At 32.8% G+C, this 27,142-nt stretch overlaps 4 non-coding genes across 4 annotated transcripts; 1 reads left to right on the top strand and 3 right to left on the bottom strand.

The window, feature by feature from the left end:
* Positions 1–10,791: 10,791 nt before the first annotated feature.
* On the bottom strand, positions 10,792–10,863 carry TRNAQ-CUG (transfer RNA glutamine (anticodon CUG)). Its single transcript has one exon. It is a non-coding gene; the product is annotated as a tRNA-Gln (tRNA).
* Positions 10,864–13,194: 2,331 nt separating this feature from the next.
* Positions 13,195–13,266, top strand: TRNAQ-UUG (transfer RNA glutamine (anticodon UUG)). The gene has a single exon. It is a non-coding gene; the product is annotated as a tRNA-Gln (tRNA).
* A 2,836-nt stretch (positions 13,267–16,102) lies between these two features.
* TRNAQ-CUG (transfer RNA glutamine (anticodon CUG)) lies at positions 16,103–16,174 on the bottom strand. The gene has a single exon. It is a non-coding gene; the product is annotated as a tRNA-Gln (tRNA).
* Positions 16,175–16,760: 586 nt separating this feature from the next.
* TRNAQ-CUG (transfer RNA glutamine (anticodon CUG)) lies at positions 16,761–16,832 on the bottom strand. The gene has a single exon. It is a non-coding gene; the product is annotated as a tRNA-Gln (tRNA).
* Between the last annotated feature and the right edge of the window lie 10,310 nt (positions 16,833–27,142).

The following is a 27,142-nucleotide window of genomic DNA, read 5'->3' as shown; positions in this document are numbered from 1 at the left end:
CTCAGGCATATAAGATTTCCTTACGATGTTTTCCTTGAGTACTACTAAATGTAGGCAAATATTTTTATACCATGTATTGTCATAAAACTCCTCGCACGAGTAGTCTCAATGTAAACAAACAATGACTCATATATCAATGACTTGATGATTTGAAGTCATTGGACGAGTATATTTATTTGAAATACTTTAGAGTATTGAATAACGATGGCAACAGAGAGCCTTAAGTAAAAGCTCAATAGATTCCCAATATAAGTAATCTTATTAAATGGAGTCTAGAATGGAGTTAATAAAAAAAGCAGCATATTTTATATCATCACACTACGACCAATAGGAGCAGAGTAGGTAACAGTAAAAAGTGTTACAAAAACATGGAATATTCTGACCCATTCTCTCTTATGTGACGCAAGCGAAGTTGCGCGGGTCAGCTAGTATAAAATAAGTCTTTTTTTTCACGAAAATTATTCTCAAAATTATTTATATCTCTTAATATAACGAAATCGTGCTAAGACATATCCGCCATTAAAACAGTTGCCATGACAACGGAATTTTGTTAATTCAGTGTCATTATAATATTGAATATTCGCGACTTCGTTCGCCACCTGAATTTTCCCGGGAAATACGTCATTTTCCCGGGGAAAAAAGTAGCCTATGTCCTTTCTCGGGTATCAAAATATCTCCATACCAAATTTCATGCAAATTGGTTCAGTAGTTTAGGCGTGATTGAGTAGCAGACAGACAGACAGACAGACAGACAGAGTTACTTTCGCATTTATAATATTAGTATGGATAATTATAGCGGATCCAAGATTTTTGATTTTTAAATATGTGTTTCGACTTACCGATTAGTTATAATTTTTAATTACTAACCAGCATGATTGCATTTAATTGTTATGAGGTTTTAGGTAGAAAATACACAGTCGCGCTTATGCCGCGCCATAAGGCCTACTTTTCTCTTCTTTTTCTTTTAGAAAAGCAATGATATTTCAAAGACACATGTACCACATAATTATGTAACATTATATGGTACTGTATTACGAAAAAAGACCAGAGTAAACAAACAATGACTAGTCAATGAATTATTTACTATTTGTAACAAGAAGTCATCATTGTACATACAGTACCAACAAACGTCGCGTGTGTAAGTGATTAGCGTTCAATCACTACTCCTATTAGATAGGGCACGCGGTAGTGTGTCAGCCAAGTTTGACATCATGACTAACGCCACCAATGAATAAAACACTTTTGTTATTACATATTTTACTCGACTTTTCATCATCCTTCAACCTCCTAAATTACTTTCTTATTGATCTTATTTGGGTATTGCATTAACATTGAATCTTCTTGCCGAAAAATATTTATAAACACATCGAGTCAGTACTTAATAACTTTAGTTTATAAAATAATATTGGTATTTGAATTAAGTATATTTTGTAATCAGAATGAAAGTTTCTTTCTTATGTACTTGAACAGTCTCGAAAATAATTTTAAAATAAGTTGTACTTATTTAAATTTGAAGTCTCATACAACTTGGCTTTATTTTCACATTGATGTTTTTGTTACAAAATACACAAACACACTAGGATATTATTTGTAGGGAATCCCCTGAACAAATAGATAGTATAGTAATAGTTGAACCAAGGTTTTGTTTTGAAATAGACAAAGATCCGGTTAACTGTTTAGTATGCCAGTGAGTGATTGTAACTGTAAATAAAAAATACTAGTCGTGTGATGATCGGTGTTTTTAGGCCTGATCAGATTATAAATATTTGATAATCTAATGTTAGAACATGATATGTATAGAGTTACAGGTATATAATACTTATAATATTTTTGTTGATAGCCTGCTAACAAAGAAACCTTTTATTTTTTGCGAGAATTAACACTACAATTAAATAATTTCTTTACATCAAATGTTTTCCTGTAAAATTATTTTACCAAAATATATTTAAACAATGCTTACACAAGTAATTTTTTAAACTTATGTAATTTTACGAGTTAATTATATAGTTATTACGCATGTGCTTAATTAAAGTAACAACAAAACTAATTGTATTTATTAAAACGTCTTTATTATCAAAAAACCTCATTCACTGTTATTTTTACAGTCGGTAGCAACATTCTTCACAAGGCTTTTGCTGTTTTTTCTTGTATCATCAATTTCTCAAAGAATGTTGTCACGTATTACCAAAATTGCATGTTACCCATCAACTTTCAAGTTTACACCTTTCACCACGGGTAAGTCCCGTGATTGCTTACATAATTTAACTTGAATAACTTTAGTTTGCGTTTACAATACCCGTTCCCGGTATTTCATTCTTAGGATTGTATTCAACCAAGTCTATATCAATAATATAAAGTAGGAATGAACTTTATTACTCAGTCTATTTATTTTTCAATAACAATTAAACGGCTGTACTCATTAAGATGTAGTTTGGCATCTATAATCATCATTCACGGCCGGATTCTACGCATTACAAGGTACGAGTATAAACGTCTTTTTTTCTATGCTACGCCAATTTAACGTTGCAAAAGTTGACTACATACCCGAAAACAGACAGACCCTTATTTCTAGATCCATGCCGGCTAACGATTTTAAACTGTAACTGATTTCAATCGCGATTAAGACCCGTTACGTTATAATATTATTATCCATGCCGACTGTTTTCATTCCTAGCAACTATTACGAATATATAATATAGTACTAGCTGACCCGCGCAACTTCGCTTGCCTCACAACATAAGAGAGAATGGGTGAAATTTTTCCCCGATTTTGTAACATTTTTTTACTGTTACTCTGCTCCTATTGGTCGTAGCGTGATGATATATGGCCCCTAGCCTTCCTCGATAAATGGGCTACCTAACACTGAAAAAAATTTTCAAATTGGACCAGTAGTTCCTGAGATTAGCGCGTTCAAACAAACAATCAAACAAACAAACTCTTCAGCTTTACAATATTAGTATAGATTTGATAAAACTTGCTAATAAGGATAAGTGGGGCGATTAGTTTTTCGGAACTTTGCCGATGAAACCCCTTCCTTCATACCATTGACGTCACAACCACCGGCAAATGGTGTCCGTCAAAATGGCGGGTGGAAAGTCATGAAATCGAATGAAACGTGCTCTATTATTTTGTAGTGTTTTGGTAGTATTTAGTAGCTAAGCAAAAATATTTAGTAGTATTACCAATACGATATGAAACGAAAAACAAAATCCGCCGCCAAGCTGATGTCTGGTTGGCGGGTGGTAATTGAACGGCGTGAAATGCTTTACATTTTTATATGTCAGATTTTAGTAGTCTATTGGTAGGTAAATAAAATAACATTAATCTTATCTACGTGCTAATAGTTTACAAATTAAAGGCATCACACACACTACATCGAGTACGCCTACGCATATTATCACAGCAATGTTTACTTAACAGGTTTATAAGAGATTTCAAATTTAAAGCTCGTTCATTCAATGTAGGTACTATTTTTTTTATTTAACATTATTATATAATTTAATGTATTCGTTTTTTATTAGTGTAAAACAACGGTAACATAAATTATAAAAAATACTCCTCCAGACTAATAACAATGACACTCGTAAGTAACATTGCTGTGATAATATGCGTAGGCGTACTCGATGTAGTGTGTGTGATGCCTTTAATTTGTAAACTATTAGCACGTAGATAAGATTAATGTTATTTTATTTACCTACCAATAGACTACTAAATTCTGACATATAAAAATGTAAAGCATTTCACGCCGTTCAATTACCACCCGCCAACCAGACATCAGCTTGGCGGCGGATTTTGTTTTTCGTTTCATATCGTATTGGTAATACTACTAAATATTTTTGCTTAGCTACTAAATACTACCAAAACACTACAAAATAATAGAGCACGTTTCATTCGATTTCATGACTTTCCACCCGCCATTTTGACGGACACCGGCAAATGTTATGTGAACGAGTTTCATAACATTAAACGTTCTTAAGTATTTTTATATGACGATATTACAGTACCTTGTGTTCCGGATATCCGATGGTCATTTAAAATGGAGGTTTTACCTTATCTTAGCCTTCACCTCTTTCTAGGGGATTTTTATTACTACCTATTGAGTAATTGGAACCAAGTTCTGAATAAAATGGTATGTTTATATGTAGGTATTTGTTAGAAAGTGTGTTTTTGTGTCACTATTTCGATGAAGCGTTTGGCCGTCAGTTTACCTAAGGTTTTTTAAAAGGAAGGTTAGATTAGGTTTTATCTATTCTATTTTGATCTATCGTATTGACAAACAAAATTGGGTCCTGGCTCAAATTGGCGAACTGCGTAGGTCTTTTGGCGATACTATATCTTTGTTTCATGCAGACTAGTTTCTGCAGACAGCAAACAGCTACCAGATGACCCATTGTATAAAATTTCATGCTATAAAAGCCCTTAATATAGAAGTCTTCACTAACATAGAGTTGATGAACTTATTAATGAAACAAAAATGTATAAAAACCACCGCTCTAATTACCGCCGGTGTCAATATACTTGAACGGACATGGTATTTCATTCAAGTCACGTATTACAAACCTTATAAGCCACATCCACGGGAAGTGCATTCAATGGCTTTTTATTGTAGATTCTTTGTTTTCTTTCATTATAATACTGGCTGATTAAGATCGTGTTTATTGGAACACACGGAAATAGATTTTAGAAGAAATTACCAAACAGGGGGGCAAACCTAACCTAACTTAAATCAGTTGACCACTTTTGAAAGCCACAATGCTGTACATTGTTTTCTCCCTTTAATTATAATGTGTAACACGTTACATCAAAACAGCAATGTATTTAATAATGATCGTCAATTTGACGTTCACTGAGACATATGGTAAGCCTGGCTAGGATCATTTGAGAAATGGAAGTTTGAAGATGTAGTTCGTGCTGTCGGAATTGAAGTTCGGAAGATGATTAAAAACAAAGATCTTATCAATGTGACTATCACAATGTTGGGTATGTGTCTCCTCTCGAACGAAGGAGCAGTTACGCCTCTACCACGCTGTCCAATATTTGTTTACCAGTATATTTTTTTATTGTTCTTCTTAGTTTCGATCATCGGTTCACCGAATCAATTATTATTTACGTGGTGTAATGTTTTGCAGTTATAGTTTTGTTACAACATTACATGAAAAGTCATTAAAAATGTTGCTGTCTAATAATCTGACTTATCCTAATGCTATTTCTATATTGATAACAAACTGATGTCATTTTTAATTAGGAATAATACAAAAAAACTATTTTAACTTTATGTTTACTATATTTTTTCCGCAAAGAACGAATTTAATATTTGTTTAAACTTTTTATAGTTTTAGCAATAGAATCCGGGTGGTAAAACCTCTTTATGAGATTAATTACTGGGGAAAAATGTTCTAAAACATGCGTTGATAGACCAATTATTAGATTTATTACTCGTATTTTGAAACTAAAAGTTCCTAACCTTTCCTCGTAGGGAATTATTTTTCTTGACTTTTCCTATAATTTGACTGCCGTTGTGAGGCCGTTGGTATAAACAACTGTTGATCATGAGGCTTAGGTCTGATTTTCGTCTTTTTAATAGTAATTTTGGTCTTTCCTAATTTAGAAATAGACTATTTCTCAGTATTAGCCTAAAGTTCAGTAACTTGCTCGTTAAATAACATAAGGTTCGCTCGTACTACAATTTTACTTCATACACCTTGGCTATACTTTCTAATACTATTATATAACAGGCGGTGAAATGTGGGTGAATTCACTTTTGGGTATAACAGGTGTGATATTATGTTTGTATGTTCCTATAATCTCAAGCATCCTAAGAATGCAAGCACATGATCTAAAATAGCTCATTTCATCGGTATTTTGTCACACCACATTATGCGTAATAGTTCAAACAAAAATATTCTCAGAATGTTACATTGAGTGTACTTATTGACACTACTGTAATACACACATTCCGCTATGTAAGATATACATTGCGTATTTTGTTCGGGGCATTAGTTGTAAAGTTGTTCAAAAGTAGCAATGGATGTGTGAGGTGTTTTAATTAAGTTGGTAGTTTATCTTATCTTAATTTGAGTGTTATCAGGTAGCAGTGACATTGACTTTTAATTTTTTAAGGTTATTGATACTATGGAATTGTATGAATAGTTTCATACATAATATCAAGCCTGTTATATCCGAAAATATAGTTAAGTTTATTCAGATAGAGTAAGACTAGATTGAGTCAGCTTGTAATTCACTGAGGAAAATTAATAGTAGGTAGGTAGTTAGGTACCTATTATTGTTAAGGTTTGTGCAATTTAAATTTTTCACCAAAAATTTCGTCATCGTCGTAGAACGAAGACGGTTTGGATTTTTTTTAACATTGCTTTTACTGTAAAATACGATATTTTAAGTAAATTCATGTAAAGGAAACAATTTCAAAAAGTTAAATCCGTATTTATTCTAAAACGATTAGTGGAAGAAAATTTTCACGTACCATGCAAGACTTGCCGTATTATCAAATTATGCAATTTAATGCAACCAATATGAAATTGATTTATCATATCGGCCAAATGAATAACCGATTAATCAAATAACTAATTTAAAGAGATTCATATCTTGAGGATATCATTATGAAAAAATTATATGCAATGATTGCACCTTGTTACATTATAATAATATTATATAATAATAATACCTAAAAATCAACCCGGAATAAGGATTTTAAAGTAAGTATACGAGTATATACCTGGCTATAATTCGTTTACAACTTTTAAGCTACGCTTGTTCTGTGGATGGGTGACCAATGTGACCATTTCATATATTCCGAATTCCTCCATGTTTCGGAAGGCACGTCAACTGTGGGTCACGTCTGTCATTTTTAAAATCTTTAACAATCGTTAATTGTAGTCACAAGCTAGGAAGTCTGACAACCTATTTTACCAAAGGGTATCCTGTTATAACCCAGGTAACTGGGTTGTAGAGGTCCGTTAGGCAGTCGTAATATATTTTGTACAAGCCAGTTATCGTCTATAAAATATTAGTAGTATACATTGTCAAATATTCTTATCAATTACCTATAAAACAGTCCAGGAATATCCTATGCGAAGTAAATTCCCGAACTTTCCTTGAAGATAAGTTTTCAAAAAATAACTCAAGTGTGGAAATTCCCATGTTTTGTTGTGAATTGGTCACCGTACAGCACTTGTTACGGTGGTTATTAGGTAAATGGGTATAAAACCACTCGGACACACACGATAACCCGTAACTACCCCGTACAGTCGGAATGATAAAGTTGTTAACTGGCTATTGTTTTCATTTTTTTTGGGAAAAAAAATTAAATTGTGGCAAAACAGATGATACAAGCCCTTACTAATTTACCTTATTATTCTTATATAACACTAGCTGACCCGGCAAACATTGCTTTCCCATATAAAAAAAAATTGTGTCACTTAGGTGTATGAAAAATAGATGTTGGCCAATTCTCAGACCTACTCAATATGCTCACGAAATTTCATGAGACCGATTCTCATGAATTTTTTTTAAGCCGTTTCGGAGGAGTACGGTAACGAAAACTGTGACGCGAGAATTTTATATATTAGATTATACTCGTTTGTCTTATGCCTTATACAAAATACTTTCATCAAGTCGTTTTTAAATAGATATTTAAAATCCTTTTTAAACGTTATACATTCATTCACTTTTTATTTAAAAATGTAGGTCAAGAGAGATTTCACAAAATTAGAAAAGGAATCAAATAACAACCAGACTCGTTTTCGTTTGTGTAAGAATCGAAAAAGTTTCTTTTTTATGCTAATTCAGCAATCACAGTACCAAATTACAAAGGCTGAATAACCTCTCAAGCGCCCGGCCACCGTGTCACGGTTGAATGTGCTACCCCCGTCAAGCGCCCCGCCACCGTGGTACGGCAAAACGATCTTACATTAAAAAAACGTAGTAATTAAATGCTAAAACTATGTTTATCCCTTTCAAACATATTTGACATTGAAGCTGATGAAACGAGATGACGATCTAATGCACACACTTGAATAAGTGGTTGATATAGGCCAGAGAGCACCTTAAACAACATCTGACCCAACGACATGTTCCTTTATGACCAATATTGTAAATACTTTTTTTAACTAATTTTAAAGATTTGAGTATATTTTACAGTTGGATTTTAATGTCATTATTCATTAACTACACGATAAGACCTTCCGTCATATTATTTTTTATGCCTAAAAATATTTTTTAGACTTTCTTCAAACACATGCCTAAAGCACACAATATTCAGATTAAACCGACTATTGTACCACCACTATCAAATATTATTTGTGGTTTATTTTTTTAATATATAGCAAATTTTATGTAGATTTCAAATATATAAGGTATGACTAGGGTGTTAGTATGAAAATATGACGGAATCGGCGCTTAAACGCCAACCGCCAATTCAATTTCGCGCGCCATTTTTGGCCTGGACGCTTAACGGTATATTTGAATTTTGACGTTGGGCGCTCGAGAGGATAAGAACATTAAAGGTATGGCTCAAAAAGACAATCCGCAAAATACGTCAAACATACTTCCTATTCTACATAATGAGCAATAGAGCTCATTACTACAATAGATAAGAAACCAAACAAAAACTATATCAAGACCTTACTTATACTAACTAATCCTACTGAAAACGCGTTCACTAATATTTTCTTCGCACTGGGAATTAAGTCCTAAACCCGCACTTGGCCAGCGTGGTGGACTCAAGGCCTAACCCCTCCCTCATTACGAGAGGAGACCCTTGCCCAGCAGTGGGACATTAATGGGTTAAATTTATTTATTTACTTTACTGGGAATTAACCAAGGTAGGTATAAAACGTATGAGTAGTGACGTGGCTCACGTCTTAATCATTGCATCACGAATATCGTCATCGTTGTGATGCGTTGCTGTATTTTGAACCATGACGCCATAGAGAAGTGACAGTGTATACGTGAGCCAAAGGCACACGCAAGTACATCGTTCTGTTTTCTTTTGGTTATTCTGCTATTTCCTTCCACTATAGGGTTTGATAAGCTTCTTAACTAAAACTTCAGTTCCACGGGCTAAGCTTAGCTATGATATTATAAATAAATTTAACCCATTAATGTCCCACTGGGCAAAGGCGAGGGGTTAGGCCTTGAGTTTATCACGCTGGCCATGTGCGGGTTGGGGACTTCGCATACCTTCAAGAACTGTTCTAAGGAACTCTTAGGTATGCAGGGTTGCATCACGAGGTTTTCCTTCACCGTAGGAACAAGTGATCATTATTTCTTACACACATAACCTCGAAAAGCCATTGGTGTGCTGCCTCGAATTCGAACCTGCAAGCACTTGCGTGAGAGGTACCAAATTATACCACTCGGCTATCACTGCTCTTTTAACTATGATATTAGTAACCCATAAATAGTTTTTTTTTTATATAGCACCTAACTGTAAATGAGACAACATATATCTCATTATATTAGTGGTCAAGTTTAGCCACAGTCTTACTATGATGAATCTCGATCAGTCGCTTTTTAGATATCTTTGACCACTCCTTATTGTTGATCTGCTTAGTTACTTTCCTAGAGTAACATATATGTATAAACATATTATTGTCTTAGTTAGCATTTAGAGAAAATGAGACCATTTTATATTTAGTTAAATTTAGCTCTGAACTCATAGCCAAGTGACACATAGTTGGGAAGAAAAAAAAGTAGTAAGGAAATAGTCTATTTTAATCACTAATAGAATTAAAGAAAGAAATCTTAGAAGAGAAGATGATATACAAATATACTTATTCAGTATTTTCTTTGAATACTATATAAATCGTTTCTTGAGAATATAGTACAGGTCATAGAATGATTCTTAGATAATATTATTTGCTGGCGCGACTCCAACTATGCGTAACTGTCGCGAAATTTTATATAGATATTTAAGGAATTTAGACGCTAGATGACGGGCATGAAAAATCAAAGGGAGATCTTGGTGCAATAAATAATAATTTCATACTAATTAATTGGATGCTACATAATATTAATACAAATGAGAGTGTCAGAAGGTCAGTCTGTGACACTTTCAAGGCTAAACTGTTGACCTGATTTTTGATGAAATTCAGAAAGATTTCATTGGATAGTTTGGGAGAGAGATACTGAGAAGGAATAGCAAGGAGTGTCTGAAGTTGAAGATAGGCTATTGTTCGTTCCAAAGTCATTACAAGCAAGTGAAGCCGCGCGATATAATATAGCAGCGGTGACAATAAGGAGGGAATTTATGCAGCCGACTGTACGTCTGGGTCGATACAAAATTGTCCATTTGGCATATGAATGTCATTTATCAGTTGTAACTGATAACTGAATGATTCAATCGCATTGTTTGGATGATAGATCATTACTTTGTAATCCATTTTGTTCTGAATGCGTGTGCAAATGTAAGACATTTAGGAATTTAAAAGGTTTCCTAGTAAATTTAAAATAAATGGTGTATCTACGGATTTTTATTGCTAAACGAAAATAAAATATTGATTATCTATTCAAGTTTTTATCTTAACCATAAAGTTCAAATCGATAAATTTGTAAAATGGTATTTTTTTTTTTTAAATATAAATTACCAGGTAACTTCTTATTTTTTGTGTATTTTCTTAAACAAAGCTCGTAATTATTGTGATTCAACACAATTAATCTGTCCAAAAAAATTCTAGAAAAAAAATCTGATACATTTTTGAATTACATTCACTGAAATAATAAACTACAGAATTAAAACAAATTTTGTTTGTGTTAATAATTTACCAAAAGATCAGGTTCCACCGAGATTTGAACTCGGATCGCTGGATTCAGAGTCCAGAGTGCTAACCGTTACACCATGGAACCGATGAAAACAACGTACGAAATTAGCCACCGGTCTTTATTCAACTATTTGTATTTAATTTTTTTTTTATTTTGTTGGCAATGAAAAAAAGTTTTATATATTATGTTCTACAAGTAACTGACTGATTTTAAACATTGTAATGTGCGCTGTCTCTTCAAAGGAACAAAAGTTAACAATATTATGTAGAGAAAAATATCAGAAACAAAAAATACTAATCCATTTTTTTACTGAAAAACTTCTACTTAATAGACATCAGATTATAATGTAAGATATTTTTGTAATAAAGAAGAAATAATCAAAGAGTTCTGTCAAAACAACCACGCGGGCGAAGTTTCAAGCCGAATTTAATTTCCCGGATTTAATCAGAACCTGCAAAAAGTGAATCCGGTTCAATATTAAGATTATTCCAACCATCAGATAATTTAATTCAATGAAAAAAAATTGTCTCACACAGATTTTCCTTATCATAATACACTATTATTCTTCTAAATACATATTCTTTAAAAAATAATGTTCCGAAAAGAATGAATAATTTTGACAGTTATCATGTGATTCTGATCAGACTGTGAATGACAGTCGATTATCAGTTTCTCAGAAAAATATGTTCCATCTTTAGTTTATCAGATCACATTTACTCCATCACTCAGCATTTAAAATCAGTCACTGAACATAAGATTTTCACGTGTTTCTGAAGAAAACCTATTATTATCTGTTCGACTGTACACATGAATATAATTTTGCGATAAAATGCGTATTTTTTTTGAACACGTTATACTAAAAATTACCTGAAAAAAATCTATTCGTTGATACAAAATGGGCGATAATAGTAAGACATTTTTTTCAAAGCGTGCAGGTACATAATAATGTTCGTAAATCCGTTAAAATTCAAAATTGTATACATTAAATAGCAAAAAACCTTCTTCATATAAGCATGAAGTACCTATAATTACTTTAAATTATGAATAACCTTATACCTAATTTTAAACAAAACTAAAACAAGCCATTTGCGTATCGTCATGAAAAAAGAACATAATCCATTCTCAATGACGCAAGGTCATTAACCACAGAAGAGCGACCCTAGTACCCTACTGACCACAAAACATACTCACGAGGTAAAAACCACATCCTGAACTAAATCCTCTTTTGAAGCTTGCAAAACTTTTGAAAAATGTGCTGTATTTCTATTGGATCGCTAAAACGCAACCAATAGAGAGCTTTGCTTTTTGGGTTAAGTTTTTTTCACTTCTTATTTGACCTTTACATAGTCACGCCTCTTTCCAATAAGAGTAGACTTGAAATAAAAACGTTTCATAAATATTCTAAGAAAAAACGATAATGTTACCAAAAAAAATATTCGACCCAAATTGCCCAACATTAACAAAATCACAACACATAAGTTTTACTTCACATTTACATAAATACCTCATCATTGGCACGTGCCAACACATTTGTGACTATTGTCACCTGTTCAAAACTACCAGCTAACTGTGACGTCAGCCAGAGCCTTTTGTAAGACAACACAATATTGGTCATACGTTGTTGTTTTGCAAGAACCGGATATTGGGATTTAGGCTGATCTTAAACCTATGGCCTTAGTAACCGGATTTTATTTTTGGGAAATTACGTGTCTTTTCATACTTATAAGCAACTTTGTACTGATGAAGGAGAATGCAAGTTACGCCTCTTGCTAAAAAGCATGATAAACAAACATTTTGATCACTTAAAACGCCTTTTTTCCCTTCAGGAATGCTCGCGGTGTATCGCTTTACATTAGGTACCTACAAAGGGATCCACCATTAGAATAAGTCCCAGGATGAGGCTCCCTTATAGTCGGGGAGCCAAAAAAATATTGGTACTTTGCTGCCTCCTAGCACAACTATATAAACAAAAAAAAAAGTCTCTATGCTGGTTTTACTTGAAGTTACTGATAAAAATTATTTTTATTTTGCAAATATGGTAAAACGTCATTGATTACACAGTTTTTCAGATTTCATGTTCTTCCTTTTTAGTTAAGTGACGCTCTATAAACACACTAATAATAATAATTTTAACGGTTAAGATTCAGCTCTTCCTTCCTTAAATGAGTTCGCAAATATTGTAAAGCGGCAAATTTTATAACGGGATCCCCGATATAATAAAAATAAACGTAGCCACAAAGTAACAAACAAACCATTTAAAGTTATTGCTCAATGTTCATACAGAAATGCGTAATTAATTTCTACTGATAATCTTATAATTATATGCAAAAATTATATCAGCGAGATAACTAGGTGGTAAGACTACTATCTATGCAATGTGAACGACAATTTCGACATACTGTTCTCATCCAATTCGGTTCCATGGTGTAATGGTTAGCACTCTGGACTTTGAATCCAGCGATCCGAGTTCAAATCTCGGTGGAACCTGGTATGTCTTTTTGTTATTCATTTAATGATTATTTTACTGCGGCATGCTTTGGAAATTGAATTGAAAGAAAAAGTTTGATATTTTAAGCTAATTTCATTTGTTTTATTGTTTTCAAAAAAACATTTTCAGTCACGTTCTTCGACTAAACAAAAAAAAAATCATGCTTCATTTACCTAAACGTTATTTGCCTTGAATTGAAATGCAAAAAACAATTTAATAAACAGTAAAAAACTCAATTAAAATAGGGAAAGGGACTATCCAGGGGATTTTTTAGGGGGAAGGGATTTTTTAGCAAATTTTTTTTTTCACAAAATCGACCTTTACAAAACCCATCAGTAGTACTAAGTATGCCATAATTCGTATAAATAAGTCCCCAGATTATTTCGGGCGTCGATCACACCCAAGTAACCTAGTCCCGCCCACGGCCTCATGGGCATCGTTTTACTTTAATGAAAAAGCATCAAATAATGTAATTGACGGTGTGACGGCGTGACGGCTTCAGAGTTGCCAGTTTTAAATGTGTTGGGGTTTTATTGGGAAATAATTCTGAGGAACTTATATTTTGCCTTGTATTTTCCTTAACAGCGAACTCTATCAACATAATGGTAGTTATTGTGAACAATATAGAGAAGAAACCATACATTTTATTATGTTATAGATACAATTTTTTGTAATAACTGAGTGAGCGTTCTAATTCTACTATGGGTTCTTCCTCTAAGAACTTCCTTATCGAAAAACTTAACAACTCCCTACTAACAAGGGATCAAACACTTGACCACAATCTACTTATAATTTGAATATTTTTTGTTAATTTTGGAGTGTTTGTTTTAGTTTTTCTTCAATATAAACTTTATCTTAATTAATACCCTTTTTGTTGATCTAAAATATCCGAAAATTCTCATAATTTATTGATACACTATATTCAAACAATCGCCTGTCAATAGTGTCTATTTGTAATATGTCCAAACCTTACCACAAATTACTTCTAATATTGCTAACAAAACTAAATGTTCCTATTTCCATTAACTAGCAACCCTATCGTGACAAGTTGTAAGGCGTGACGGAGTCCTCGCCGCGTCTCGAGGGACACACAATTTATTAATCAGAAATAATAATTCACTGGTAATGCGGCCTGCGCGTGAGTGTCCAGTGATAAACATCACTCGTAATCGGAAGGGTTAACTAGTTAGGGCTGGCACCTTAAACGTTTGGTTCCTGAAATATTAATTTTGTAAATAATTTTGGAGGATACTACCTATTAAGTTTACATCTAATTGCAGTAAATTAAATTGGTGATATAGGTTTTACATTTTAAAGTGTACCTTCTTACCTTGAGAGGAAAAACGAGTGAGATATGCTGATAAGAGGTATGCAAACCTTCAGCGATTGCAATTCGTTGAAGAAGAAATTGACACAATCTTATAATCCCTCATGGTGAGGTTAGTCGTACATTTATAGCTCATTAAGTTTCCCTTATTATGCCTTTGCTGGTTATTATTATTCCTGATGACATTATTAAATAAAGAGAAAGGATATTTCAACTCGAGTTAACGGGAAATTTCAATAGTTTGTATCCTAAAAGAAGCCTAATAATTATCAAAATAATAGTCATCTAAAATCAAAAATGTCTATATTGCATTCGTTATTTTCAAATCTATTGTCAAAGTTATAGTTAACCCTAAGCCTTCCACCTGTGCGGTACAGCCGACCCTAAATAGATTTTTAATCCGCATGCTTACGCTCTATACCAAGTCCCAGAGGTAGGTAGAGTAAAGAGTTCGTTTTTAATTAAAGCAATCAGTTAATTCGAAGGTGAGGCCGACGATATGACTAAATATATGGTAATTAGCAAGGGTTTTATATCGCTGGTTTAACATTTAAATTGATATGGTGAGCTCCACCCTTTTTTTGATTTTGGATTTTTGGATTTTGTGGCGGAATGCCATAATTTATTTAGATTGTTAACACACTTAAGTAATATATTGTATCAGAAAATTCAACCCTATATCAAATTCGGAATCATTCATTGTTTTTTCAAAATATATGAGATGTTTTGAAAAAATAATGAATTTATGAGAGTTTGTAATTTTGGGTTAATAGAAAGCTTTATTATTTAACATGGATTTTGCAAAATAACTAGGTATAGTATAATGAACGAAAGCATGCAAAATTCAGAATGAAAAATGAAACGAGAAATAAGCAATTTAAAATAATATGTACAATCTGTATTTCTATCGCAAATGCTACTTAAGTATAAATAACATTATCAACATATTATTTTAGTTGTCATGAACTTTGCTCTGCATCATCATCATATTTAATCACACGTGACTATTTCAACTAAATAGAAGAAAAATAACACGTAAGTAGTGAATTATGACGACATTGTGCATAATTGCAAAGATATGAATTCGATAGCTTTTTATTTACTAAACATTTATCTGACACTATAACAAAAACAGTTGAAAATTCAAGGAAAAAAGTAAAACAAGAACCTAGTTAATTTTTTTGTCGAATTAACCCTTTCACTGCTATAGGTACTATGTTTGAATTTAATTTGACCCGACAATTATGTCTAAATTATTGTAATTGTTTTTAAATATAAGCATTTGTATTTATCAAGAAGTTATCTGGCTAGCAATATATTTAGTTGATAGGCATAACATACTTTAGCAGGGTCAATAAACAAAGATAATTTCGATAAAAACGTACAAAAATATAACAACTAACCAAAACAATAAAATTAAAATCGAATAAATAGAACAACATACACGAAATTTACAAAAAACTTTTTAGTAAAAAAAGCGCCTAACAATTCCCGAATAGCAAAAGATCAGGTTCCACCGAGATTTGAACTCGGATCGCTGGATTCAGAGTCCAGAGTGCTAACCATTACACCATGGAACCGATGAGAGAGAAGCTAAAATAGAGAATTACATTCGACGCACTTTCACTGTATGAACTTTGATCTAACAATCGTGACCTAGATTCGACGGCAAAAATGAATGTGTGAATTTTTAACACGTTATTTTTTGTGTGGAGATGTGTATGTGTAATGTTATAGTGAATTTAACTGTTGGTAGAGTATTTACTTGGTTTAAATCGTTTTAAATGAAAATATTGAGCTTAGAGGTAATTAAAAGAGCTTTTTATTTAAAGGTAAAAGTAGTTTTTTTGGTAAAGACTTGCAGGCGTTAGACGAGTTTAATACGCCTCTACTATAGAAAAACTTAAAAAAGCAATAGTTTTTCACGTAATAAGTCAGAATAATTGAATGTAATAGTTTATGTTTGAAAAAAAAACTACGGTGAAGTAAATGTAACCTTTGTTTTAAAGATAAGCTAATTTAAGTCGTTTTAACAAAATATTGGTCGAGATAAAAAATCCGGTACTAAGTATATATAGAGTCCAATTCGATAGCCTTTCTTACTTTTTATACCCTTAATTATTAAATTTAAAGTTTTATCTAAAGTATACTTTAAAACAAAAGATCAGGTTCCACCGAGATTTGAACTCGGATCGCTGGATTCAGAGTCCAGAGTGCTAACCGTTACACCATGGAACCGATACGTATATTTCAATAATGTGACGCTTGTTTCTTCATACTTTCATAAAATGCAGTTTTAAAATGAGATGCTATTTTTGCTAATGAGTGTCTGTTCTAAAAAAACTGTTTTCTGTAACATGTAGAGTAAACCTGGATGTTTATCATTTCAATTTATTTTGTTATGTATAGGGTTAGGTCGTAATACGGGTTAGTCTAAGGTACGTATATCATAGCATAAAAGATAAAATTATGAAACGAGTTGAAAACTAGCTATTTAGCACATATTTTAAACTATAATAAATACCTTGTTGCCTTTACTATTTTTTTTTTACGATCACGAATCCAAGTCCCAACATTTTAACAACTTGGAAACAATTTTATTAATTTCTTAAACACTCACAACCATGTTTTCTATACAAAAAGTATGTATACATAGTTACCTACATAGTTACTTACTTTTTTTTGTCATGTATAAAAGTTATTGAACTAAATAAAATAGTCCAAAACTTTCTGTAAGAAGTTCTTAAATTGTTAAGGTTTCACAACAACTAGTTTTGTTTGAATCTCTATGGATTTTTTCGACTATCATTTTTCAAACGTGTCACACTGTGAGTAGTGGTAGGGTTAAGATTATTACGTGAAAGGAAAATGGGTTCTTTATGTATTAGAATTTACTTTTGAAATAAACGTAGTTTCATTAATATAGTAAAATTTTAAGATGTAGAAGTTAGAAGAAAAATGTGGTTAGATTCAAGGTAACAGAAACGAAAAGGATTTGTTAAAAAAATCTTTACTTAGTATATTTTTTAGTACATGTATTTGAAATTACGCATGTTGCAAATAACGACCATCTATACTAATCTATACTAATATTATAAAGCTGAAGAGTTTGTTTGTTTGTTTGTTTGAACGCGCTAATCTCAGGATCTACTGGTCCGATTTGAAAAATTCTTTCAGTGTTAGATAGTCCATTTATCGAAGAAGGTTATAGGCTATATATCATCACGCTACTACCAATAGGAGCAGAGTACCAGTGAAAAATGTTACAAAAACGGGGAAATTTTTAACGCTTATGTAACGCAAACGAAGTTGCGCCGGTCAGCTAGTCACTAATAATAGCGAAATCATTAGGACATTTTGCATGTCTGTACTATAGTTATTGAACAGTTTATAAGGGCTTGTAGTCTCGTAGACTCATGCCTAGCTTTCGTTGTAAACGCCTAGTAGCCTTTAACCATTAATGAGTCAGCAATAGGTTAATTTCATTTATATTGGTTACCAAGTAGTGCGTGTGGACATTTAATGTATTCTTATACATTTATTCAAAGCTCTATCAAATATTTATTCCATCATTAATTCCACATATTTTACCTCCTAATAGATTCTACTACCCTAAAGTACTGTCAATAAATTATTACACGAACTAACCCCAAAAATACTCGTGTCCATATTCGGACACAGATCGTTGGAAGTGGCGACTGATCCCTAGCGTTTATCCCTCATTGTAACTCTATAAGATATTTATTGGCGGGCTAAATTCCAAAATGGAATGGCTCCTTGGCGGCTACCGGTAACGGGCACGTCGTCCGCCATTTTACATTTTTATTTTGTCAATATTTAATGTGATGTGGATGGGTATACGAGAGATTGGTAGAGCGAAGATGATCTTAGGGATATTTTCTAAGATGTTATTTATCTTTTACTATGATTTTGTATTGAATTTGTAGTTAGTTCTTTGTTGTTTGTGTTTTAATGTGAAACTAAACTAATTATAGTTCTACATAGACTACTTAAGTAAGTTGCAAAAAAATGCAGTTTGATTAATTCGTTTCTAGATAGTTGCCGATAGTATGGTAGATACCAAGTAGTATTTTCCTACCTACTTTTTTATATTGAACTAAATAGCTTATTAGATATGGCCAATATAACAATGCTTTGTTCTACCGTTAACTTGAAGTTATAGTCAATAGTGATATTATTATAATTTGACTTTAAAACTAAATTGTTAATACAACTGCTATTGTTAATGAATACTTTTAAAATAGAATGGTAATAGAATGGTAAGGAATTTCATTGAATATTGTTCATTATAGTAAGTATAACTACTTACTCAAAGTTCTTTGACATTACTTAATAGTTCTTGTCAAAAATGATTTTATTTTTTAACCTTAAATCTTTTATCACAGTATACGTATATCACAGATTATGAAAAGGACTAACATCATCACCATTTCTGAGAATCATCATAACTCCTTTTCCTAAAATAAGAAGATATCTTCAGATGTATAATGTATAATAGAATACGGGAATTTAAGGTAAAATGCGTGTTCGCGTTAATTCCCGTATTCTATTACACATTAAACATGCAACGCGAGAGTTTAAAAGTTATGATCTTCAGATGTATCCTTAGAGCGTTATCTCGTGTAAGTCAGGTAGCGCGACGTCCACGGGCATACATTTGCGGAGTCGCTTAGCGACCGCTATAAAATATTGTTTTTTACCAATATTCCGAACGGGACTACATACACCGACTCTGTAGTTTAAGAGCTAGGGCGAAACATACCTACCTATTTTTATTAACATTTTTTGTTGGTAGATATATGCAGGTTTTTGACCTAGTCAGGGTCGAGTGTAAGACCCTGAACTTGGCGGATCAGCACTGAACGCGACAGGACGGCACTGAACTGTATTAATACTACTCGGACTTTTCACGAATCTTCATTTACAACTAGCGAAGAAGCGCCTCAATGGCTGTAGCACTCTATAGCGCCATTTCTTAATTGTCTGAGATAGCACTGAGATGTCGTTTTTTTACAATTTTACAATGCTAAACGCGTATGATAGAAGTAAAACTGTATAATGTGATCAACTTCGTCTACCGAAACGCCAATACAATTTTAAGAACAATGTGTTTGCTTGCAATTTATACATTTAATATATTATATTAAATGGTGCTGCATCCTTAATGTTTCTAGATATAAAATAAAACTGATTAATCTATACAAATACGACCACAATAACACACATCAACGACTGAAGAAACTGACAACAAAACATGACCATTCATCATCATCCTCATACAAGGTTAAAATGAAAAGAGATCCGTCTCCTTGACTACACAACTCGTAGGTGGCAATATGAAATATGAAAACATGTAGTATCGCAACCGGTGCCGCGGAGCACTCATATATTGATTGACGTGTGTGAATATTTTATCATAACCCATTTCTCTACACTTCGGACCCTGATCTTAGTTTCGTGGGAGTTCGACAGTTGATTTTTTGGCGTTTAACTTCAAATTGGGACTTGTTTTTTGATGAAAATGATCTTTAGAAATAATATTAAACATGTTTCTGTCATAGTTTTGGCAATAAGTCTCTTGTAGGAAAGAAATAGAGACAACGCCTTCTTTTGTCTTTCTTCTGCTCAACAAACTGGCTAAATATGAGATGGTTTACTTAAAGATTTGTTTAAAATAAGTATCAGAGTAGAAAGTTTCCATATCTAATTCCTGTCAATTAACTTTTTTTAAAGTGTCTTACGAATAAGAAGCATCGTATTAATTTAGATATCATAAGGCATTTCAATACACAATATATAGAAATATACATACTTCTAATTTACCGTTAACAGCCGATTTCCTAACATCAGAAACTTTATTTGAGAAATCATTACAAATAATGCATAGAAAATCTATGATAAATTTAAAGTTCCGACAAAGACCACCCTGAAAATTAAACCGTTTATGCATAACGAGATACACTGAAAATTGTATTAATACTACGTACTTACGAATCATATTCCTAACTCCTATTATCTTCTTAGCTTAGTCAACCCAAAATCTGTAACTAGCTGCACATAACAACAAATAAGTTTTACCCTTTAACACTGAACTAAGCAACATAATAATATAAGTCGAAATAACAACTCAATAAATTAATATTAACTAGTAACTACGTATCAACTACGTCACATTTGACTGAGGTAGTTATTTGTACAAGTGCACTGAAGAATGTGTTTACGTGTTATGTTAAATAGATTATGTACCGAGAAGTGTTTAAAACATCACTGTTTCAATGATAAGGGTAAGAGTTTAATTAAATGTTTAATTTGACGTCAATTAAGAAACAATACGGGTATTTTTAAAAAAGTAGTAAATGAAATAAGATTGCGTTTGAATTCTTTTATTTATTTTTTTGTATTGAACCTAATCCTAAATGAAAAAACTAATTTTAAATCACATTATGTAAATATTTACAATATATACTAAAAGGAGAGCGTCAATCATCGTGAGAGACTCAATTTTAGAATTATAAAGGATTAAAATTATTGATACCTATTTTTTATTAAGGTCTGAGTGATCAGCAAAAAGTAATCATTACTGAAGTAATTTACTATCGCAATTTGATAGAGTATAAATATTCCAAGATGTGACTTCAACCTATTCTTGAATGGGTTTCAAATATTATAATTTTGTATTCCTGTCCTTACTTATAGTATTTACTCCGCTGGCTGTTATATAAAAGAATAACTAGGCAACGAGCCGGTTAAAATACTCCATACATATAGATCAAATCTAAAATAAGTGGCTAAACATTTTAAAACACGTACCATGCAAAGTACCTCCACAATGACTAATCCTCTAGACAGCTAAAGGGTTTTTTTTCTCAAACAAAATCAGTCAAGGGCTTCACTTGGAAACGGTTGTCACAACGACAAGTATTTACGAGTGGGGGATGGAAAAAACTTTACAAAACACTTTTCACTTGAGACAATCTACGGACGACAAATGAGTTTCGGACATGACTACGTTTTCACTTCATTTTGTTGTTTTTTTTTTGCTTGTAGCTTTATTTTCTTGGGGAGGTGGTTTTGGTGTATATTTTTGGAAATTATGTAAGTTAGTTTTAGTGTTGTATGTGCTTGTTTTTATACGTTATTTACATGCCAATTAGAAACCTCAGCTCTTGAAGAATTAAGGAATCCTTGAAATCGCACTGAATCAGTTTTGTTAATAGATAGGGTGATTTTAATAGAATAGTGATAATATTTTAAGAAAGAGGATGGTTTATGTGAAACAGTTATTTAGTTTATTTTGTAAATGAGCTGTTTAAACCGGGCGTAGCCAGGGCGGACAACTAGTGGTTTAGGCATTATCTAAAATTTCATTATCAACTCTAAATTTGATTCTGAAAATAAATGAATAAATAATAATTGATTTTGTACAGTTCCGTACTCCACCGATTTTTACGAAAGTACAAATTGCATTCTTAAAAAACATCTCAAAAACAAAGCAACATTCCCAAAACTGCAATTTTCACCGAGAATCGAACATGAAGCAACCGTACAACCACACACCACACTTAAGGGTGCGACCGCACAGAACGATTTGTCGTGCGTCTAGCGCGCGATATTGCGCGACAAGACTGATGATGCACCGCACCGCCCTTTTAATAAAATATTTACTTTTAGTGATGAGAACAACTGTTTAGATAATAGTGACGGTAGAACGAAAAAAATACTTATTGGTGATATTTAAATTTCGAATTTATTTGGAGTGGTCTGATTGGTCAAGTATTTTGTTGAATGAACGAAATCACACTAGCGGGACTTGAATTCATTAATTAATATTTTTTAACTACCGCTTTCAGAAGGATGCCAGAGAGTCTTGTCCAGCATTGAAAAAGAATGAGTATGAGAGTTTGGAAATGTAAAAAAAACTTTAGTATTTCAACGATGCCTAACTGCTTTCAGGGCCACTGTAGTGTGCCGAAACATCAAGCTAGCCATTAAAATAAGGTGAGATGAACAATATTTTAATTAGCGTTATGTTCTAAGATATTTCTAAAAAGTAATAATAAGATAATTCATTCCAAAGGTAAGGTATAAGTGATGAAACTCAAAATCAAATCATTTATTCATTTAGGTCAAATATTGACACTTGTGATAGTCGTTACAATGACTGAATCTGCCACTCTTTCGTTTTATAGTTAAATAGTACTGCAACAGTCCCCTCCCTAACAAAACAGATTACCTAGAGACAATGTCGGCATGCGGTATCACAACTACAACTGTACTTGAGGTGTAACTTTTTCGATTTCTTCACAACTTTCTTTATTGTTACCTACTGAGTCTTTACTGACTGACTTTTTCGATTTGATAGTTTTATTGTTTTATTCAATGTAGTGGTAAGCTTAAGGCTTTTTTATAAGAACGACTGAACAGATTTTGATAATAAATTGATACCTGGTTTAAATGTGATTGAACCTTGTTTGAAACATTGTTACGTATTATTATTAGGATTAAATGTGACAGCCTGACTGCTTGTGTTTTTTGTGTGTTCCGACTAAACTACTGAATATTTTTTTATGAAATACGTAGATGGTATTTTTGTAGAGGAAATGTAGAAGTTTGTCTCTAACGCTTTCAGGGTAAACTACTGAATTATGAAAAAAAAAGAATCTTGGAAATAGCCCCTTGGAATCAAATATAATAGACGATCATCAATATACAATACGTCTTATTCAATTCATCAACATGATACTCATTTTTCTACATTTGTCTTACTTAACCCAGCACACGAAAGACAGACACAGAAAAAGCAATCATCGAAACTCATCACTTTCCAATTTTCCGCTATAAATATGTGAAGCATTCAAAAATAAAACTACAAGGCAACCCTTCAGCGAACCTCCCCATCCCTCCCTACGTCATTTCAATACGTAATAAGTTAAAACATCAGCGCCATCTCGCGGGAAATTCATACATCAATGGTGTGACGTCACTAGCGAGATGAACGCCAATACATCGGAGCCAGGAAATCTTAATCCAATAGCAAGCGACAGCAGAATGATTTATATAGAGGAGATGCGATGATCGGGAGCGGTAAAATGCTGCTGGATGTAAACATTTTGGAGTAGAAGCTGATGGTTACACGAAAAAAGGGTTTTGGATTTCATCGGGTCTGATAAGTTCTGTTTGTATCACAGGTCTCTATTATAATAGTTAGTTATTCATTACTGTGATGAATCAATTTATTATGAATTACCATCGACTCTCAAGTTATATTTTATGGAAATATTTTTTCTTGTCTGTGCAATTCTGGAGGCGTTCTGAACCAAGGAGCTCAAAAATTTTGAGAAAGTGTTTACGATTACATGCGGTAAGTTCAACGTAACGAAGAGTAATCTTTGATATCAGTAATAAAAAAAAAACATTTACAATGGTTTGAATGGCTTTGAGATCTCATTCATTATTATGTGATAGTTCAGCTATACATCGCTAGATGGCGTTAGTAGTTGTTTTATAAAGCTGCTGTTTCAATTACAACTATTATATTGATTTACAGAATTTAAATACTAGACCAATGGCTAAATCCCGAAGAGGAATAAATTTAATAAAAAGCAACGATATCGTAATGCTGAGCAAGGATCTCCTTTTGGAATAAGGGAGGGGTTAGCCTAAGAGTTCACCACAGTAGCCAAGTGCGAGTTGCAGACATTGCATCTCTACAAAAACTGTAATAAAGAAGAAGAATGCAAAGCACGGAAAAGAAATATAATAAAATTATGTAGAAAATTCGGTCAAAAAGCGTCATTTTAGCGCTGTCTCCCATTCCGCAATATACTCAGCGCGCGCACCTGAGCGCAATCACATTAGCTATCCTACACACTAGGATTTTTTACATACATACATACAAATATTACCTCCCACCTTGATCCATCTTACAAACCAACGATAAACGAATTTTTATAAGTATTTTATAATATAATGAAAGTATGTACATGATTTTTTGAAGAAGTGAAAGAAAATGGATATTTTTTAGAGAGAATTTTATTAGTATCTTAGTTTGTTCGTATTTTTTGTATTGAAAGTGATATCGTGATGTTAGAAACTTAGTTTTATGCAGTCTGTGCTAATCCAATGCTTAGGATGACACGTAAGTGATAAGTAGGAAAAGTAGAGCCATTTTTCAGTACTACTTCAATTATCGGTATTACAGTACAAATATATCTTAATTCAATGATTATACTTTTAGTTGAGTTTTATAAATGAAGGTGTATCAGATGCACATTAACTATTTATCTACTAAATAAAAGTAAACATATAGAAAAGATTGTCATCAACATGAGACACATAAATTCAAAGAAACAATTTTCCTCTAAACTCGTGACCTCAATTTTGCGATTACAATTATTACAAAAATCTACATTAATCTATTTTTCTCATAAGCATTCTCATATAGACATATCAAATCCCTACTAAATCATCCCATTACTATCAACACACGTTCCCACAAACGCCCAACTAATAAACACACACCATTAAAATTTATTAATAAATTGCATTTCACTCAATAACTAGCAAATTACAGTCAAATGCCACCACTCAGTTAATCCGCGATTAATCAATCGTTTAAAGCTATATTTTATAGCGTTCTATATTTGATATATCGCCGGCGGCAACCGGTTCAATTAACGGAGTACGGTTATTAATGGGACGTTCCCGGGCGTCCGATTATACTCAATCTCCTGTAATCCGTGGTGTGGTTGATTGTATCGTGTTTAGTTAGTGTTTAACTGTAGTTTATTTTGTGAGGTTTAATGAGGATTTGAGTTACGTGGTTTTAGTGTGTAGGCAAGAGATTAAAAAAAGAAGATTATTTAGGAGGTTTTGTTGTTTGTGTCTCCATAGTATGATTTTGGGGTTTAAGGATTTAAATTACTTGAATATCCTCAAATATTTTTCGGTTGACAAAAACGAAATCAGTAACGATAGTACTGGAAGATCTGCATGAATTCTTCGTAAATTCCGTTACTGGAACATCTAGGTATATTTACAAATATTCGGTAAATACCATAATATTTCAAACTTTTATTTCTTAGTGCCTACTTTAACTGCTGAGATCACTCTACAAAAATCGATTCCACACCTAGAGTTTTCAAATTATCCATCACGAACTCCCTTAACCTCCGTTTAACGCACCACCCCTAACTACAGTTAACACAGTCCAATCTGCCGTTAAGCCCGCTAGAGGCACGCACTAATTACCGGCGAGAATTCGATGCTATAAATCAGAGACATAATATAACAGCCCGGAGTCGCTCGTCGCGTTGGAATGCACGCCCAAATCCAACCCCGTTTCAATTTCTATATAAACAGTGTATATGCATTGTTTACGTTTTAACACCATCGCTGTAAAGGGGTAAGCAGAACTGTTTAACAAATACATAATGTAGAACAACGACCGATCTTTTCAATTGTTAAACTATTGAATAGCTAACGGTGTATCGAAATAGCTGTATACGATTATTTTTTTTTGGTATGGTTGGATTCAATATTCATGCAAAAATCATACAGTTATTATTTCCTTTATGTTAATTCTTAACTTAAATAAGGTTCCTACCTAAATCTTCCTATAAAAACAACAAAAACTATAACTGCCATTATAAAGGACTAGAAAAGCCGTGTTGTTGCAGTTTCAGCAGTCTGACTGCACCAAGACCGAAGATTTTATTAAAAAAGAAATACTGCTTACTTTATTATTTTTAATTATGTCAATGAAAGACATACCATCTATAAATGTATGCCTGGCCACATTCATGACTAAATTAAAAAGAGAAAAATCTTCATTCTAAATTCAAATAAACCACCATAGTGACGGGGCATTTGGTACATTTCCCGCGTTCCTCCCTACGGGTTATTTATGAACAGTCACTGAGCTATGTAATAATCTGAGGCGGGATTTAATTTGTCGGACTGATTTCACACTAGAGTGCGAAAGAGACAGATATACACTAAAACCTACGTGTTAGAAGAGCACAGACGATGGTACGTTCGAATCGTTAGCGGTTACAGTAGACAACCGTAATGGAAAATCGGATGTGAATTTATTCTCTGGATTCTTTTCCGAGGAGTAAATAAAAGGATTTTTGTGTGAGACCGTTAGATTTTTCTTTTTGTTCCGGAACCTTTTTGTTTGGTCGGTTAATTGAGGGTTTTGATTCAGGTCATCATTGGATTTCCTATTACAGCTCATAATATTGTGTACCAAATATACACAAAGAGAATAAATTAAAAAGATATTGCGCTGTCGATTGTTGTTCTTAGAGTTTTTTGTAATCACAATTACACATCATGGGCATCAGCATGTTTTATAATTAGAGATGTGACGGCTCAAAATGGGCTCTTAAAATTTCTCATTAATACTGTGTGTCGACTTTAATTCATAAATAGCAATTTTGTTTTTATAATTAAACGAAAATAAATGCAGTACAAATCCAAACTCACTGAAAGCTTGTTCCACGCGGAGTTACTATTTACCTTTT

This window comes from Anticarsia gemmatalis, chromosome 3 (assembly GCF_050436995.1).
Source record: "Anticarsia gemmatalis isolate Benzon Research Colony breed Stoneville strain chromosome 3, ilAntGemm2 primary, whole genome shotgun sequence".
Taxonomy (NCBI): Eukaryota; Metazoa; Arthropoda; class Insecta; order Lepidoptera; family Erebidae; genus Anticarsia; species Anticarsia gemmatalis.
This window is presented reverse-complemented; position numbering and strand designations above follow the sequence as displayed.